Consider the following 15,417-nt stretch of genomic DNA (forward strand, 5'->3'; position numbering starts at 1 on the left):
TTTCGACGAGAAAATGCAATGAACAAAGCATGTAAGTGAAAGCAAAAACTGTAGATTTCCATCTCCTAAGTACTTACAAACCCAAACAACAAACAACACAAAAACAACCATTCTTTCCTTCTTTTTCACTCAACACACCCAACCTTATCCACTTCTCAACCTACATAATAGAAAAATGGCTAAGGGAAAAGTTACTTGCATCTTCAAAAAGAGTGAAGGAAGCAAGATTTCCTCTCTGACAACGGTAGTGCCAAAAATGTTATGTAATGTTCCCCCTCTCTCCAGAACACTCTCTCATTCACAGCAAAGAGCAAAAACAAGCGGGGAACTTACCTTGCCTCCGAGCTCGGGTCTTTTTGAAGCCATCCAAGATCGCCTAGTTGCTAGCTTCTCCTTTGAGCTCTATTCTCCAACCTGTCACCAAGGAAGCACTATCCTTTCACTATCTACTCTCTCTCGCACACTAAGCATTGATAGGAACATGTACTAAGAGTTAATCTAACCTCTACTCCTACTCTTAACTCTAAGAGTTAATCTAACCTCTACTCTCAACTCTCTCTCTCTCTCTCTCTCTCTCACACACACACATACACAAGAGCAAAGAGCAAGTAGATATCTTAGAGAATTGGATTAGCACAAAAAAGGAGATTGTGACCATTCATTATAAGATAATGCCTTATGTACAACTAGCCCTTATTCACACTTGGGTAAGCTAACTAAATGAGCTTGGCCATGACTATGCTTCTCTTAAAGATTACAACTTTTATAGTGCATTTTCATGACTATCTTTCTCATAAAGATTATAACTTTATAGTGCATTTTCATGACACTTATTACTACTCTCATATGTGGTGAAGAGCATCGAGTTAACCGAAAATGGGGTAACAAGTTGTGAGCCTTGTCCTTCTTATAGGTGCCGTAAACATGACCCCATTGCTTAACATCTTCCACTATCTTTGTCACACTTCGAGAAGAGAAATGAAAGTTATATCGCCACCTTTGACCAAAGTTCAATGCCTTGCTTTAGTGCTTTCCCAAAAATATCATTCATGAATCAACAGTTATGCCACCTCATACTTCTTATTTGATAGTCTTCTCATCGTTGGTATTCTTGGAGATAGCCTTCTTCTTGCCCTTTGTATTTTCTTAGTCTAAAGTGTCCTTCAAGTTTGTCTCATCAATCCTTGCTAATTTTTGCTTATTCATTGTCTTCTTCTTTGGTCTGAACTATCCTCCAAGTTCATTTCATCAATCCTTGCTAATTTATGCTTATTATTCTCATACACCGAGAAGCTCAATGATATCCTCCCTTAGAGGTGATGAACCCAATTGGCATGTCACCATGGATGGCATAATTTGGAGATTTCATGACTTAATTAGACATTGTATTCAGCAAGTTAGGACTTTAGTATGGGTTGAATGAGGACAGAGTCCCCATTTTGGGACACCAATCTTAGCATGCCCATGAAAGTAGGTGTAGACACTTGGAATTGATGTCCATTCTCATGAGAAGCTTGGGTGGAATCGATTCATGTGTCAAGGTGACGATGGTCTAACAGAACTATGAGCTTTTTTGGGAGTAGCCTTTCTTCTTCGAAGGGTTTTGGGAATCCATACTGCCAAACGATTCATGTTGCAACCGTCTTTAAGAAAACCCTTTTAAGCCGTATACATGACCTTCATAGAGAGCATCAAAAGAATCGTATTGCATAAACGCTTGAGAGAAACAAATTACAATAAAAGAGAAAACAATATGAATCCATGAGAGAATGTAAAGCCTCTATCAAAGTTGCATGCACACTTGAGAGAGAGAGAGAGAGAGAGTTCCCATATTGTTTGTAAATTCCCATGTTCATGGTTTGTAAAAATAAACATGGATGCACTCACTCCTCAAGAAGATGAGGACTTAGACATTGAACCCACTAGGCTGAAGGTTGGGGTATCTACCTTTGCCTTGGTAGCCATACTTCTAACATTGCCTTAATCGATATACAAGGTCAAGTCATAACTTTCTCTCATATGGAACATGGGAGACCAAGCCTTGAACCCACACACGATAAAGTTTAAAGTGTTAATTCTCATGTATAGTGAAGGCTAAATTTGATATTTATAAAAAATAATCCCTTGGTTGGAAAGGTTATATGATGCCTCACTCCTCTAGAAGATAAGGAAATGGACATCATACCAGTTGGGCTAAAAGGTTGGTATATCTGCCTTCATCCTGGTAGCCATACTTCTAATACTGCCTTAATCAATATGAGTTCAAGTCATGACTTTCTCTCATATAAAACATGGGGAAACTAAGCCTTGAACCCATAAATGATAAAGTCTCAAGTGTTAATTCTCATGTATGGTGAAGGCTAAAGTTGATATTTCCATAAAAAATAATCCCTTGGCTCTGGAAAGGTTTATCTAATGCTTGAAGGAACAATATGGAAGAGCATATGTTCCTAGGAAGGACTTGGATAAGTGCAACCAATCAATAGAGGTAGACAAAACCACCCAACTAAAAAGAGAAGGTGACACAACCACGATGTCACTATAGATCCCAACCAAAATAGCATCATAAATAATCCCTTGGCTGGAAAGGTTTATGTGATGCTTGTAGGAACACTAGAAGAGCATATGTTCCTAGGAAGGACTTGGATAAGTGCAACAAATCAATAGGGGCAAACAAAACCACTCAAGTATAAAGGGAAGGTGACACAAACACAATGTCACTATAAAGCCCCACCAAAGTAGCATCAGATAATGTCATCACATACTTTACAAAACTATTGCTTCTCCCTATCCCACAAGATGGTGAAGAGAAACCACAAACAAGATTCCCTAGGAAGGTGAAAGAGCATTCATCTAACAAGCTATAGCTTCTAATTCGAGATGGGTCCCAAGAAAGAAGAGGAAAGTGTCTCCGACTATGAATCCCCATACCTATTCACTTTGAGTGAACAAGTGTCCAAACAAGATAAAGATCTAAAGAGAAGAAGATATAAGAAGTTTCCATTCCTGTTCACTTTGGAAGAAGAATTTTCCACACCCAACAAGCTGAAGAGAAGAAGTGTCCACTCATTCACTTTAGGAATGAAGAAGTTTCCACTCTCAACAAGCTAAAGAGAAGAAGTGTCCACTCATTCACTTTAGAAGAAGAAGTTTCCACTCCCAACAAGCTAAAGAGAAGAAGATGGAAGCCTAAGGGAGCTCCAAATCTCAGAAGAAGACACACTTGATTCCATAGATGGACCCAAGTGGAGGGGACAAATATGTTGTGCACAGTGAAGTTGACACCCCTAAGGCAAGAAGGTCCACTTCTAGTACCACTCTAAAAAATGCCTCCTATTCTTGGAAGGCCTAGATGTTAGGGAAAAGTTACAACAATCAGTTGAGTTAAATACACAAAGAGTAGCTCCCGAAAGTACGTTAACTAGAAATTACGTGTGGAGTTCTTAAAGAACTATGACCAAGGCACCAAGACAAGTGAGGTCACCTGGCAACAAGATCAAAATTATGATCAAGGAAAATGATATATACATTTTTTCCTCAGATTTATGTCTAAAAAGGATAAGGGTGTGTAAAAATGAATTAAGATCAACATCTTGACATGCAAGAAATACAAGAAAGAGATTAATAGTAATGAAAAAAAATGGAGCATTATGATAAGGCAAGAGGTCTAGAAAAAAAGCTCTTGTAATAATCCAATAAATAGAGTGCCTTTTTACAGGGTTGATTACATTTCTATTAGCCATTAATCATGGCCCATAAGCTTAATTAAAATTTTTCCAATCTTTCCTAGATTTGAGCACCATCTTTCTTGATTTGAGCACCATCTTCCTTGAAGTGGGCTCCCACTTGGTGTCTTTCTCACCTTCTTTTAGGGACCTACTTTTGGCCTCCACATCAGTTGGGCCACTGCACATATTCCTTCATATTTGGGCTAGCCATTCCACATATTCCTTTATATTTGGGCTCCCTTTAAACCTTTGAATCTTCTTCTAGGCACCTACTTTTGGCTTTCACAAATAACATGGGCTGGCCATTCTACATATTCCTTCATATTTGGGCTCCCTTTGAACCTTTGAACCATAGTCTATGACTTAGTCTTCTCATATATGTTGAAATCCATGTGCATGAGTAAGGTGATTAGTGTTAATCTTATACTTAATCTAATGTGATTAATTTAAGGGTGTAGTCTAAGTTTACTCATGATAAGTATGTGCAATAGACTCAAGCACAATTAGGTTACAAGATTAAGACTTGTACTCATAAAGTGAATTAATTTAAGGTGGGTGTAGTCTAAGTTTACTCATGATAAGTATGTGCAATAGACTCAAGCACAATTAGGTTACAAGATTAAGACTTATACTCATAAAGAGGCTTGAGATGTGCGCAAGCGATATGATTTCATTTCTTGAAATGGCCCCCTTTTATATGAGGAGGTACACCCTTAGGCTTGTACATCAATGTGGGATATCTCCCTTTACTCATGTGGCTTCATGGTATGCTTTGAACTTTCTTGGCTACTCAACTCACTCCCTACCTCTTCCTTGTGCTCTTTGGCACCACATTTCTCAAAACCCTCCCTTGGTCCCAAATCTTTGGGCTACTCAAGGTGGTCGGATGCGAGATATACAACATGTCATCACCCCCCCTCATTTCTAACTTGACTGGGTAACTCAGAGGCTCTTTGGCTTGGTTACTCTCTAGCTTAGAGGTTACTTTAACAGATGGTCACGTGTGAGTTACAACAATCATTACCTCTCCCTAGGTGCTTAACTGACTACTCTCAAGTGGTCGGGTATAATACACACAACAAATAAGATGATAAGATGGGTGTTTACTCATATGGTCACTCCTCTTTTACAACAGATGGCTAGGGTAGTGGTTGGTAGCTCGATGTTGCTTAGTGCTGCTGTCGGCTCGAGATCTCCTTGTTTTTTCTTGATGAAGATCCCTTGTTACTTTCTTTGTTCTTCATGTTGATGTCGTGTCTTTCTTCACCTTGTTCGCTGTTTCTTGGCTCTTGGTCTTTGCTCTTTGACTTGACTCTTGGCTCTTTGACAGCTTCTTTGGTATGGACGTCGTTCTTCTTGTTGCCACTGGTGGATGCTTGGTTCTTTGATGCTTCCTTTAATGCATTTAGTGTGGATTCCATGATGTGTGCTATGGTCATCTCATGCACTTGTGCTTTGAGCATGCTCATGATAGTGTTTAATGCACCTTTCCTTTGCTTTTTATGCTTATGCACATGTATTTTTCCATGATGAGTTTCCCAAGGATTTAACCCTTCTTCCCCAATGAACTTCCCAATGTTTGATGCCATGAGAGGGTCTTACCATGAGCTTGTGACAAGTCTCTATGGCATTGTCTGTTCTCGTACAACTTGGCAAACGTGAATGCTTTAAACAAGATGAAATGAAATAGTGTGTGTGCTTCTAAATTTCATTTTTTTTCTTCTAGACCTTCCTGATGGTATCCCCAATGCAAATTTAGTGCTTTCGATGTGTAAACACACTAAATGTAACAGTAATTGCTCAATTATATCCCTAATTGCACCCAATTTTTGCTAATTACATGATAACCAAATTGTTTAGTCTTAATCACAGTGATTAAGTGGCTAAGAAGATGGAGGCTTAAGTTGAGCTTGTGGAAGCAACCATTAAAGGGGGTTTTTGCTCAAGGCCATTACCCTTGATGAGAATCAAAGACTTGAGTAAGAAATCCAACTCAAAAACTATGAAAAATGGTGAATTTTTGCTATATTTGATGTGACTGGTTTTTCGCTGATTATGGCCTATGTGGTTGATGAAATCCCATGAGATTCAAGCTATGGCTATCTTGTATCATGCTCCAAGCTCACCTAAAAGGGCTTGGCCCAATTTGGTGTGTAGTGGGAGAATCGAAGGAAAAACTAGTCAGCAAAAATGCGCATATTTCTACTTGTACTCGTTGAAATGCGCCCAATCCTCATGCCTCTAGGTTGGCCTATGGTTGAGAGACAATCTCCTAAGAGGGCTTGGTTAATGGATGAGGGAACAGGCAATGGCAAGCTTGTGAAATTTGGACCACAAAAGGATGAAGAAGATAAAATTATAATTAGTGATTAATTAGAGCATTAATAATATAATTAGCCTAATGTGAGCTAAGATTAGGCTCTGATACCATGTTGAAATCCATGGATATCATGTAAATGAGCAAGGTGATTAGTTCTAATCCTACACTTAATCTAATGTGATTAAAGTGAATTAATCTAAGGTGGATGTAATCTAAGTTTACTCATGATGAGTATGTGCAATAGACTCAAGCACAATTAGGTTACAAGATTAAGACTTGTACTCATAAGAGGCTTGAGATGTGTGCAAGTCATATGATTTCATTGCTTGAAATGGCCCCCTTTTATACGAGGAGGTACACCCTTGGACTTGTACATCAATATGGGATATCTTCCTTTACTCATGTGGCTTCATGCTATACTTTGCACTTTCTTGGCTACTCAACTCACTCCCTACCTCTTTCTTGTGCTCTTTGGCACCACATTTCTCAACAATATAATCATTTGAGGGTCACATAACACTCCCCCTTGCTCCTAACATTTAGCTAACATTACTTGTTGCTATTTTAACACTCGCCCTTAAGTGAACTGCTACCACCATACATTCATTGGATCTACACTCTAAGTTATTTGTCAGAGTGGTCTATCCACAGGTGCCTCATGCTATAATATTAGCTTATAGCCTATAGTTTTATGCAAGGATAGGAATACAATAAGTGGGGTTAAACAAAAGGTGAGAGGGGTGCCCTCTTCCATCAACTAGAAGAGTGGTTTCAATGATTGGTCTTCTTCTTGAGAAGCCCCTTCATTTGGCTCTTCTTTGGTCATGATGTTTTATTGAGTGTTGTTTGTAGTCTTATTTTTGCTCCAGTAATATTTCTCTATGTGGCCTAGCTTGTGATAAAATTTGCACTTCACCCTGGCTCTTGGTCCTTTGGTGAAGAATGATTTCTTCTCGTAGTGTGATGAAGATCTACCTACTTTGACGTTGTGTCTTTTTTCTTCTTTGATCAAGGCTTCTTTAATGCCAATGAATCTTGGATTGGATATATTCTTCAAAGTAGCCACCAACAGGCTAAATGTGTCTAAGGCCATGCCCTTGAGAAGGATTGTTATGGCATACTCCTCTTCCGTTTGGAGACCTAACAGGCTAAATGCTTCTAAGGTCATGCTTTAAGAAGGATTTCTATGGCATCCTCCTCTTCCATTTGGAGACCCAATACATGCAAGTTGTTGCGCATAACACTTTTCATTTTATTTAAATGTGCTTGGAGTGACTCACTCTGAAGTCCAATTTAAAAAATGGATTTTTAGACAATTTTGGAAATGTTCTTTTGTTTGGCACTAAATAGCTTCTCTAGTTCATCCCATGCTCCTTAGAGTTACCTTCCAATACAATGTGATGGATGAAACTATCTCCTAGATCTAATGTAATGATGGTTAGAGCTCTCTCATCTCTTTCAAGCCAAAACATTTTTCCTTCCCCTTCTAATCTAGGACATTTCTCCCTTCCACTCACAATCCTCCAAAGCCCATCTTTCATGAGAACAAACTTGAGTTTACTTGCCATGTATGGAAACCATCACCATTAAATTTATTAACTATGAGTGGATTTGCCATGGTTTCCTTATGGGGATGGGAAGGTCTTTGTAATGGGAATACCTAATGCTAGTGTTTAGACCCTTACAAAGGTGGAGATATGCATTTCATATGATTCCCAATTCTAAAAAATTGTAAACTAGAAAATACCTTATTTTGGAGAGTAAATTGGAGTACTAAACCAGGGGGCAAATTGATTTTTATGATACACAAGTATTTAGCAACATCGTAATGGTGAAAGAAGAACCCCTCAATGGCTCAAAAACTTAACTATAACTAGCACTAATTACCCTATTACTAGAGGTAATTTTCTACTAATAGAGACAAGAATGATTTGATAAGCTTTAAAGCTCCAATGTTTATTGTCTATGCTCAACAAATTGATGTACACATCCTCTACAACATATATGATGAACCCATGAATCAAATGCTTGCAATGATGATGAGAAAACTGAGATTTTTACCCCCTCCTAGCTTGGAATTATCGTTGCTTGCTATTGAAGCTATTTTAAAGCTTTGATTTAATTAATAATTCCCCCTTTGATGTTGTGCAGATTCTTGAGTTGAAGTATACTCCAAGTAGATGAAACGAAATATCTTGATTCTTGATGATTTTGAAGTATACTCCAAGTAGATGAACCAAAATCTCTTGATTCTTAATGATTTTGAAGCTTGAGAAAGAGGGAAATAAATAGCTTAGTAACTAATTAAAGAAACTATTTTTTTTGCTAACTAAACCATCCTAGGTTGCATAGATACTAATGACAAAAATGGAGCATTATGATACTAGGTTGCATAGATACTAATGACAAAAATGGAGCATTATGATACTAGGTTGCATAGATACTAATGACAAAAATGGAGCATTATGATGACAAGGTAAGAGGTTTAGCAAAAAACTCATATGATAACCCATTAGATAGAGCGTCTTTTAACAGGCTTGAGTATATCTCCATTAGCTATTAATCAAGGCCCATAAGCTTGATTAAGTTTTCCCTAATCTTTCCTAAATTTGAGCACCATGTCCCTTGAAGTGAGCACCCACATCACTTGGCTTCTTTCCCAACTTCTTCTAGGCACATATACTTTTGGCCTCCACATGGGCTAGCCATTTCACATATTCCTTCATATTTGGGGTCCCTTTGAAGCTTTGAACCATAGTCTATGACTTATGCAACTCATATCATCATTTGAGGGTCACATACCACTTCCCCTTGCTCCTAATATTTATCCAAAATCATGTGTTATTTCAACATTTTCCCCCACCAACTTAGGCACAAAGTGTTGAGAAAAATATGTTGAAGGAGAATAAATGTAACACCACTATAGTAGAGAGTACAAGAACATTAAGGATCTTAACACAGAAAAAGATTGCTGAGCTATATCCATGATTATGTAAGTAAAGTCCGTGGATAGGAACAATCGGGTTGATTATGTAAGTAAAACCCATGGATAGGTATAATCGGGTTGATTATGTAAGTAAAACTCGTGGACAGGTACAATCAAGTTAATTTACACAAGCTGCAAAAAGTGCACCTTGGGTAGCAAGATGACTGGGCTTACTATATCTACAAGGATATGAACAACTACCTCCAAGCCCATTAAAGCAAGGTAGTAAATCCATATATGCTCTCCCTATATCACCAAGGATATGAACAACTACCTCTAGGCCCATCAAAGCAAGGTAGTAAATCCATATATAATCTCCAATCTAATTAGCCATGTAAGTGACATCCCACTACCAACACCACCCCAGTAGTAGCGATTACACCTCCACCTTAGGATTAACAGACAAATCAAGAAGCCCTCTAAGATTCAATTGCTCTGATAGCCATCACCCAAGAAATCCTTGCAAATCCATATATGCTCTCCAATCTAATTAGCCATGTAAATGACATCCCACTACCAACACCACCAGTAGTAGAGGTTGCACCTCCACCTCCTTGGATCAAGAGGCAAAGAAAGAAGCACTCTAAAAGCCATATCCTAAGAGCCACACCCAAGAAATTCTTACAAATTTGGGAAAAGAGAAGGTAAAAAAGAATAGTTTGAAGAAGATGCCTTGATAACCTACACGACCTCTGCCACCACCACAAGGTAAGACAACCCAAGAAGAGGAAGAAGAAGCATATGTATTGGATGACATATATGTGAAAATTGAGTTGGGAGATCACTAAGGAGAATAGAAGTGGATTAAGCTACTTATACTTACTTAATAAAAGTAGAGAAGTGCATTTGCTCAATGCTCCAGCGTAGAGTAATTTGCTCAATGTGCTCAACCCTTTGTGTTATTACTAAGGGTGACATATGTGCTCTATTTTATAGAGATTTTATAAGACCCAATATATAAGGAGTAGTCGTTGTGGAGCCCTAGGCACCCATCAGTTCACTCATTCCTACTTTACTCATACTTACATAATAAAAAAAGAGAAATGCCCTCATGTTGTCAAGTGGGTGAGAGATATGCTCTAATTTATGCAGGCCCCTATATGAGGAGTAGCTCTTATGTAGTGAGCACCACCCGAGCAACCAGGATAGTTCCTAATTTAGGTATTGGATGGTGGATGGTGGCCGAATGTGATGAGATGGTTAGGACATGGCTTTATGTAGACTTGTTAATTAGGATTCATGCCGAGTGGTAGATGATAGCAACTTGTATAGGATGGTGGATGGATGTGGTAAGATGGTTAGGAGATAGCTTATGTAGACTTGCCAAGTAGGATTCATGCCAAATGGTGAGATGGTTAGGAGATGTCTTATGCGGACTTGCCAAGAAGGATTCATGCCAAGTGGGGATTGGGGCCAAATGTGGTGTGATGGTTAGGAGATGGCTTATGTAGACTTCTTTCCAAGTAGGATTCATGCCAAGTGGTGGATGGTGTATTGTGGCCAAATGTGGTGAGATGGTTAGGAGATGGGTTATGTAGACTTGCTAAGTAGGATTCATGGCAAGTGGTGGATGGTGGGCCAAATGTGGTGAGGTGGTTAGGAGATGTAGCTTATCCTACTTGTCATACTTGGCACTCTACCAAGTAGGATTCATGCTCGTGTGGACTATGTGATCGTTTTTGTGAGCATTACACATTATTCTCTCAAGTGTTATGGGGCGATATGTTTGAGGGTCCAAATGGTCTCACATGGTCTTTGAAGCTAAGAAATTCCCTAGCCGACAAAAAAAGTCCCTAGAAGACTTTGTTGTAGTCTAATATGGTACTTGTTGGATGATATGGTTAGTTGATAATTTTGGATCAAGTTGTGGGTAGCCAACCTATGTCCATGCCAACCCTAGGCACTAGTTTGGCAGTCTTTGTTAATCATTGAGATTATTGTGTCAAGAACTCTTGTGAGCAAGACATCCCTTGTCCATAAATTTCCTAGATTTCCACCAAAGCTCCTTATCTAGAGCATATGTGTGGCCAAACATCTATCATTTTATAAACAATAATATTATTTATGGTCCACACTTCTTTCAGCAATTCAGTGCTTTGTAATTAAAGTTTGCAAGTAGTAATATTTTTTACACCACTTTTTTCTTACAATTTAGTGCTTTATATTGTGAAGATTCTACTGTTGTTGTTGTGTTTTATTACATGGTATCAAAGCTTAGGATCTATTCAAAGCTTGTCTTTGGTACGTTTCTATTTGAAGGCAGATCAAGAGAGATGTCCCAGCCTACAAATAATGCAGTCACTTATGCCCACCTTCCACATTTTGGTGATGGGAAGTTGGATGATGGGATAAATTACACTCTTTGTAAGTTCAAGATCAGGTCTATTCTTAATTCATATGAGTTTTAGGAAACCACGTTTAGGGTTAATGCAAATGCATGTCCTACTCTGGATCCATCCATACCAAATCTTTCTCTCGTTTTGGTGAGAAGAAGATACGTTATATGCCATCATCACTATCATCAGTGCAAACATTATACCACATCTTCTAAAGCATGGAAAGTTCTTAAGGACCAATATGAGACGAAGGAATCAGATAAGGATATAAAACCTTGGGAATCAACTTATAGTAAAACCTTGGGAATCAGCTTATAGTAGAAAAGCATTCTAAGGGAGAAGGTAGTAAATTAGTTCATAATGTGGATAAAGAAGGTAGTAAATTAGTTCATAACGTGGATAAAGAATCTACAAGATCAGATGATGATAGAAGTGGTGATCACCAAGATCGATGAAGAATTGGCACACACATGCACATCAGAGTTTTTCTCCCAAAGTATGATAGTTTGATGATCTCACCAAAGGCATAGGTGCACATCCCACCTCTTACTTTTTAAGGAGATGCTAGTGGAGGAGGAGATGCATTTTAGAGCCAGAGATGGTGGTGGCACTCCATTCTTTGCAAATGGAAAGAAAGGTAAGGGGAAGGGCTCTATTAACCCCAATGCTTCTAGAAAAGATGAAATAAAGGCAATTTAAGTGCTTCTATTAGATCAAGCCTTGTCATATCATGAAGGCTAAAGGAAGCAAATGAGAGGCATATGAAGGAAGCACATAAGAAGAATGGCACTTTGAAGCATGGTCATCTGATCAATACATGTAGATTAAAGGAAACAAATAAGAAGAATGACACTTTTTAAGCCTTTTAAGGAGTCTAGGAACAATGTTGAAGTATAATTGGAGCTATTTAAGAGATCTATATAAAGGCAAAACATTTCTTAACACCTGATGGTTCAAGGATCATCAATAGTGGAGCATCCAAATCTATAGGACAAGTCAAAAGTGCTGGTAGTGTAGCTCCCTTAGGTCTATGGGGGATTCCATCTTGGTAGGAAAATGATACTAAATGCCTAGCCATGGAAAGATGTACTATTTATTGAATGATGCTAAATGCCTAACTATGGGAGCGATGTAGAATTCCTAGCCATGTGATGAGATAACACTTTAAAGCCTTTGAAGTACTCTAAGAATATTATTAAGGTGGAATTAGAGATTTTTCTAGCAATTAAAGAGATATGTGTAAAGATAGAACATTCCTTAGCAACACATGATGATTCATGGATAATTGCTAGTGTTTCATCCTGATATATATGACAAGTAAAAAGGGCTGGTGTAGCCCTTTTTGGCTTGTGGGGGAGTCCATATCAATAGAGATCTTGAGGAATGAGCAAAATGCCTAGCCGTGGAAATGTAAGGATAAGCAGAAGCTAGATCAACATAGTACAAAGCACTAAATTACAGAGTAAACAATATTACTACTTGTAAAAACTTGATTACAAACTTATGTTATCCGCCTACTTGTGTGCTATGGGTAAGGAGCTTTGATGGTGATTTAGATAGATTCTGGACGAGGAGGATGCATTGCTTACAAGAGTTATTGAACACAATGAAAATAATTTTGGAGTTCCACAGATCCCCTCATATATAGTACCCCATATGGTAGATCGTTTGTCTGACCCTACGCCGACCAATTGTATCCACCGAAGGGATATATGTACTATGAACTATGAACTCCCCACAACCTGAAAACAATGTGTCTTCAGTTCGTTGTCTAGCGCCAACATAATAATGCAATCACTTAGTCCACACACAAGCATGCATCCTACCTCGTAGAGTACCAAGTCTACACAAGTTGTCTCCGAACCATCTGGCCACACTTGGCCACTATCCACCAATGTCTAAACTAGTTAAACTGGGAACTACCGGGTACTCAAGTGCTTACCACAAAACAAATAATCCTCATAAAGGGGGCCTTATAAAATAGAGCACATCTGCAAAAGCATCAAAAGGGTGGAGCATTGAGAAAATGCTTTTCCAACACCCCTTCAAACTAGCTAAACTAGGAACTGATGCTCATGTGCATACCATAAAATGACTCCTCCTCATAAAAGAGGCCTTATAAAATAGAGCACATCTGTCACTTGTAGAAGCATCACAAGGGTGGAGAATTGGAGAAAATGCTTTTCCAACATCCCTCTCAATGTTCACCCGTAGGTGAACTACCTCTTCGGCCCAATGCAAAGTTGATGAAGATGGCACTCCACTAAATCTCTTCCAAGAGCCTTTGTGAAGATATCCACATAATTCTCTATCATTGGGTAGTAGACCAAGTCCACTTCTCCATCCATGATAAGCTCATGCACATAATGATACTGAATCTCAATGTGCTTTGTGCAAGCATGAAACATCAGGTTCTTTGGCGATAGCCATTCAACTCTAATTGGCATAGCAACATTGTCGCTCCCTTTTGAGCAACATGTATGTCTCCTAAGATCCATCTCAACAAAATTGCTTTATGAAGCAAAGCATGTTGCCTTTATATTCAGCCTCTGTAGAAGAAAGTGCCACTGTAGGCTGCTTCTTACTGATCCAAGATGTAATTTTAGACCTAATAAGAAAATAGTAACCAAAATTCATTTCTTGCTATCACAATATCCTGCCCAATTTGAGTTACAAAATCTAGTCAAAGAATTTCCCGATTTATAAATGATGTCATACCCAATGGTACCTTTGATGTATTTCAACACCCGTATCCCTATCTCCAATGGTTCTCTTGGGGCTGATTTGAGAGAACACCAACTTCAAAGTTGATGCCAAGTTGTGTATGGCATAGGAACATCAAACTCCCCAACTAACTTCTTATATTCCTTCATGTCTACCAGTGCAAAAGTATCTTCAATAGAAAGCTTTGCATCAACCTTTATGGGTGTAACCACTAACTTGTACTCAGCTATGCCAAATGCCTTCATAATTTCTTTTTCATACTTTTGTTGAGAAATGAAGATTCTATGTGACTCTGGCTAGACCTCTATCCCCAAACAAAAATGCATAAGCCCAAGGTTTGTCATATCAAACTCTAAACTCAACATCTCTTGTGTCTACCAGATATTCTCTTCATGGTTCCCTATCATATAATGAGGTCGCTCACATATAGGAAAATGATCATATACCTACCCTACTTAGAGAAAACATAAATTTCCATTTGATGGGCATTTAGAAAGACTAATAATTATAAAGAAAGCATCATATACCTACCCTTCGCTTCATGGTTCCCTAGTATAATGAGGTCATCCACATATAGGACAATGATCATATACCTACCTCGCTCATAGAAAATATACAAATTTTCATTTGATGGGCATTTAGAAAGACTATTACTTATAAAAAAAAGTCTATCCATTGGTACCATACCCGAGGGGCCTATTTCAGCCCGTACAATGCCTTCCAGAGTCTCCAAACTTTGTTTTCAGAAGCAAGTATCTCAAACCCAGGTGGTCGCACCTTATAAACCTCCTCCTTGAGATGGCCATTAAAAAATGCTGACTTCACATCTATTTGCAATACTGGCCACTTCCCATGAGTAGCCAAGGCAAGTACTGTGTATGAATAGTGGTCAATCTAGCTGTGGGGGTGAATGTCTCATGAAAGTTGAACCCTTCAACTTGTGCAAAACCCTTCACCAAGTCTTGCCTTGTACTTTCCTTGTCTCACGTAGTGCCAATAACCTTCCATTTTGCAAGACAATCCACAAGATCCCAAGTGTGGTTTCTTAAAATTGATTCGAACTCTGCCTCCATGGCCCCCCTCTAGTTTGGATTTGCTAATGGTTCCTCCAAGTTGGTTGGCTCATATACTTTCATTATCTAAGCCATCAAGGCCATATTGACAATGTGAGTAGAGGTCCGATTTTGCTCCTTTGTTCTTGTTGTTGGCTCTTTTGTGATTATTGGCAAGAGCTTTCCTATCCAAGAGCTACTTCACCCATTTAGGATATGGCTCCTTATGCGGTGTTGCAGGCTTCTCTTCTTCATCATCTCATGAATCCAC

This window comes from Cibotium barometz, chromosome 51 (genome assembly GCF_041138505.1).
Source record: "Cibotium barometz isolate CiBa-2024 chromosome 51, ASM4113850v1, whole genome shotgun sequence".
In the NCBI taxonomy this organism is placed as follows: Eukaryota; Viridiplantae; Streptophyta; class Polypodiopsida; order Cyatheales; family Cibotiaceae; genus Cibotium; species Cibotium barometz.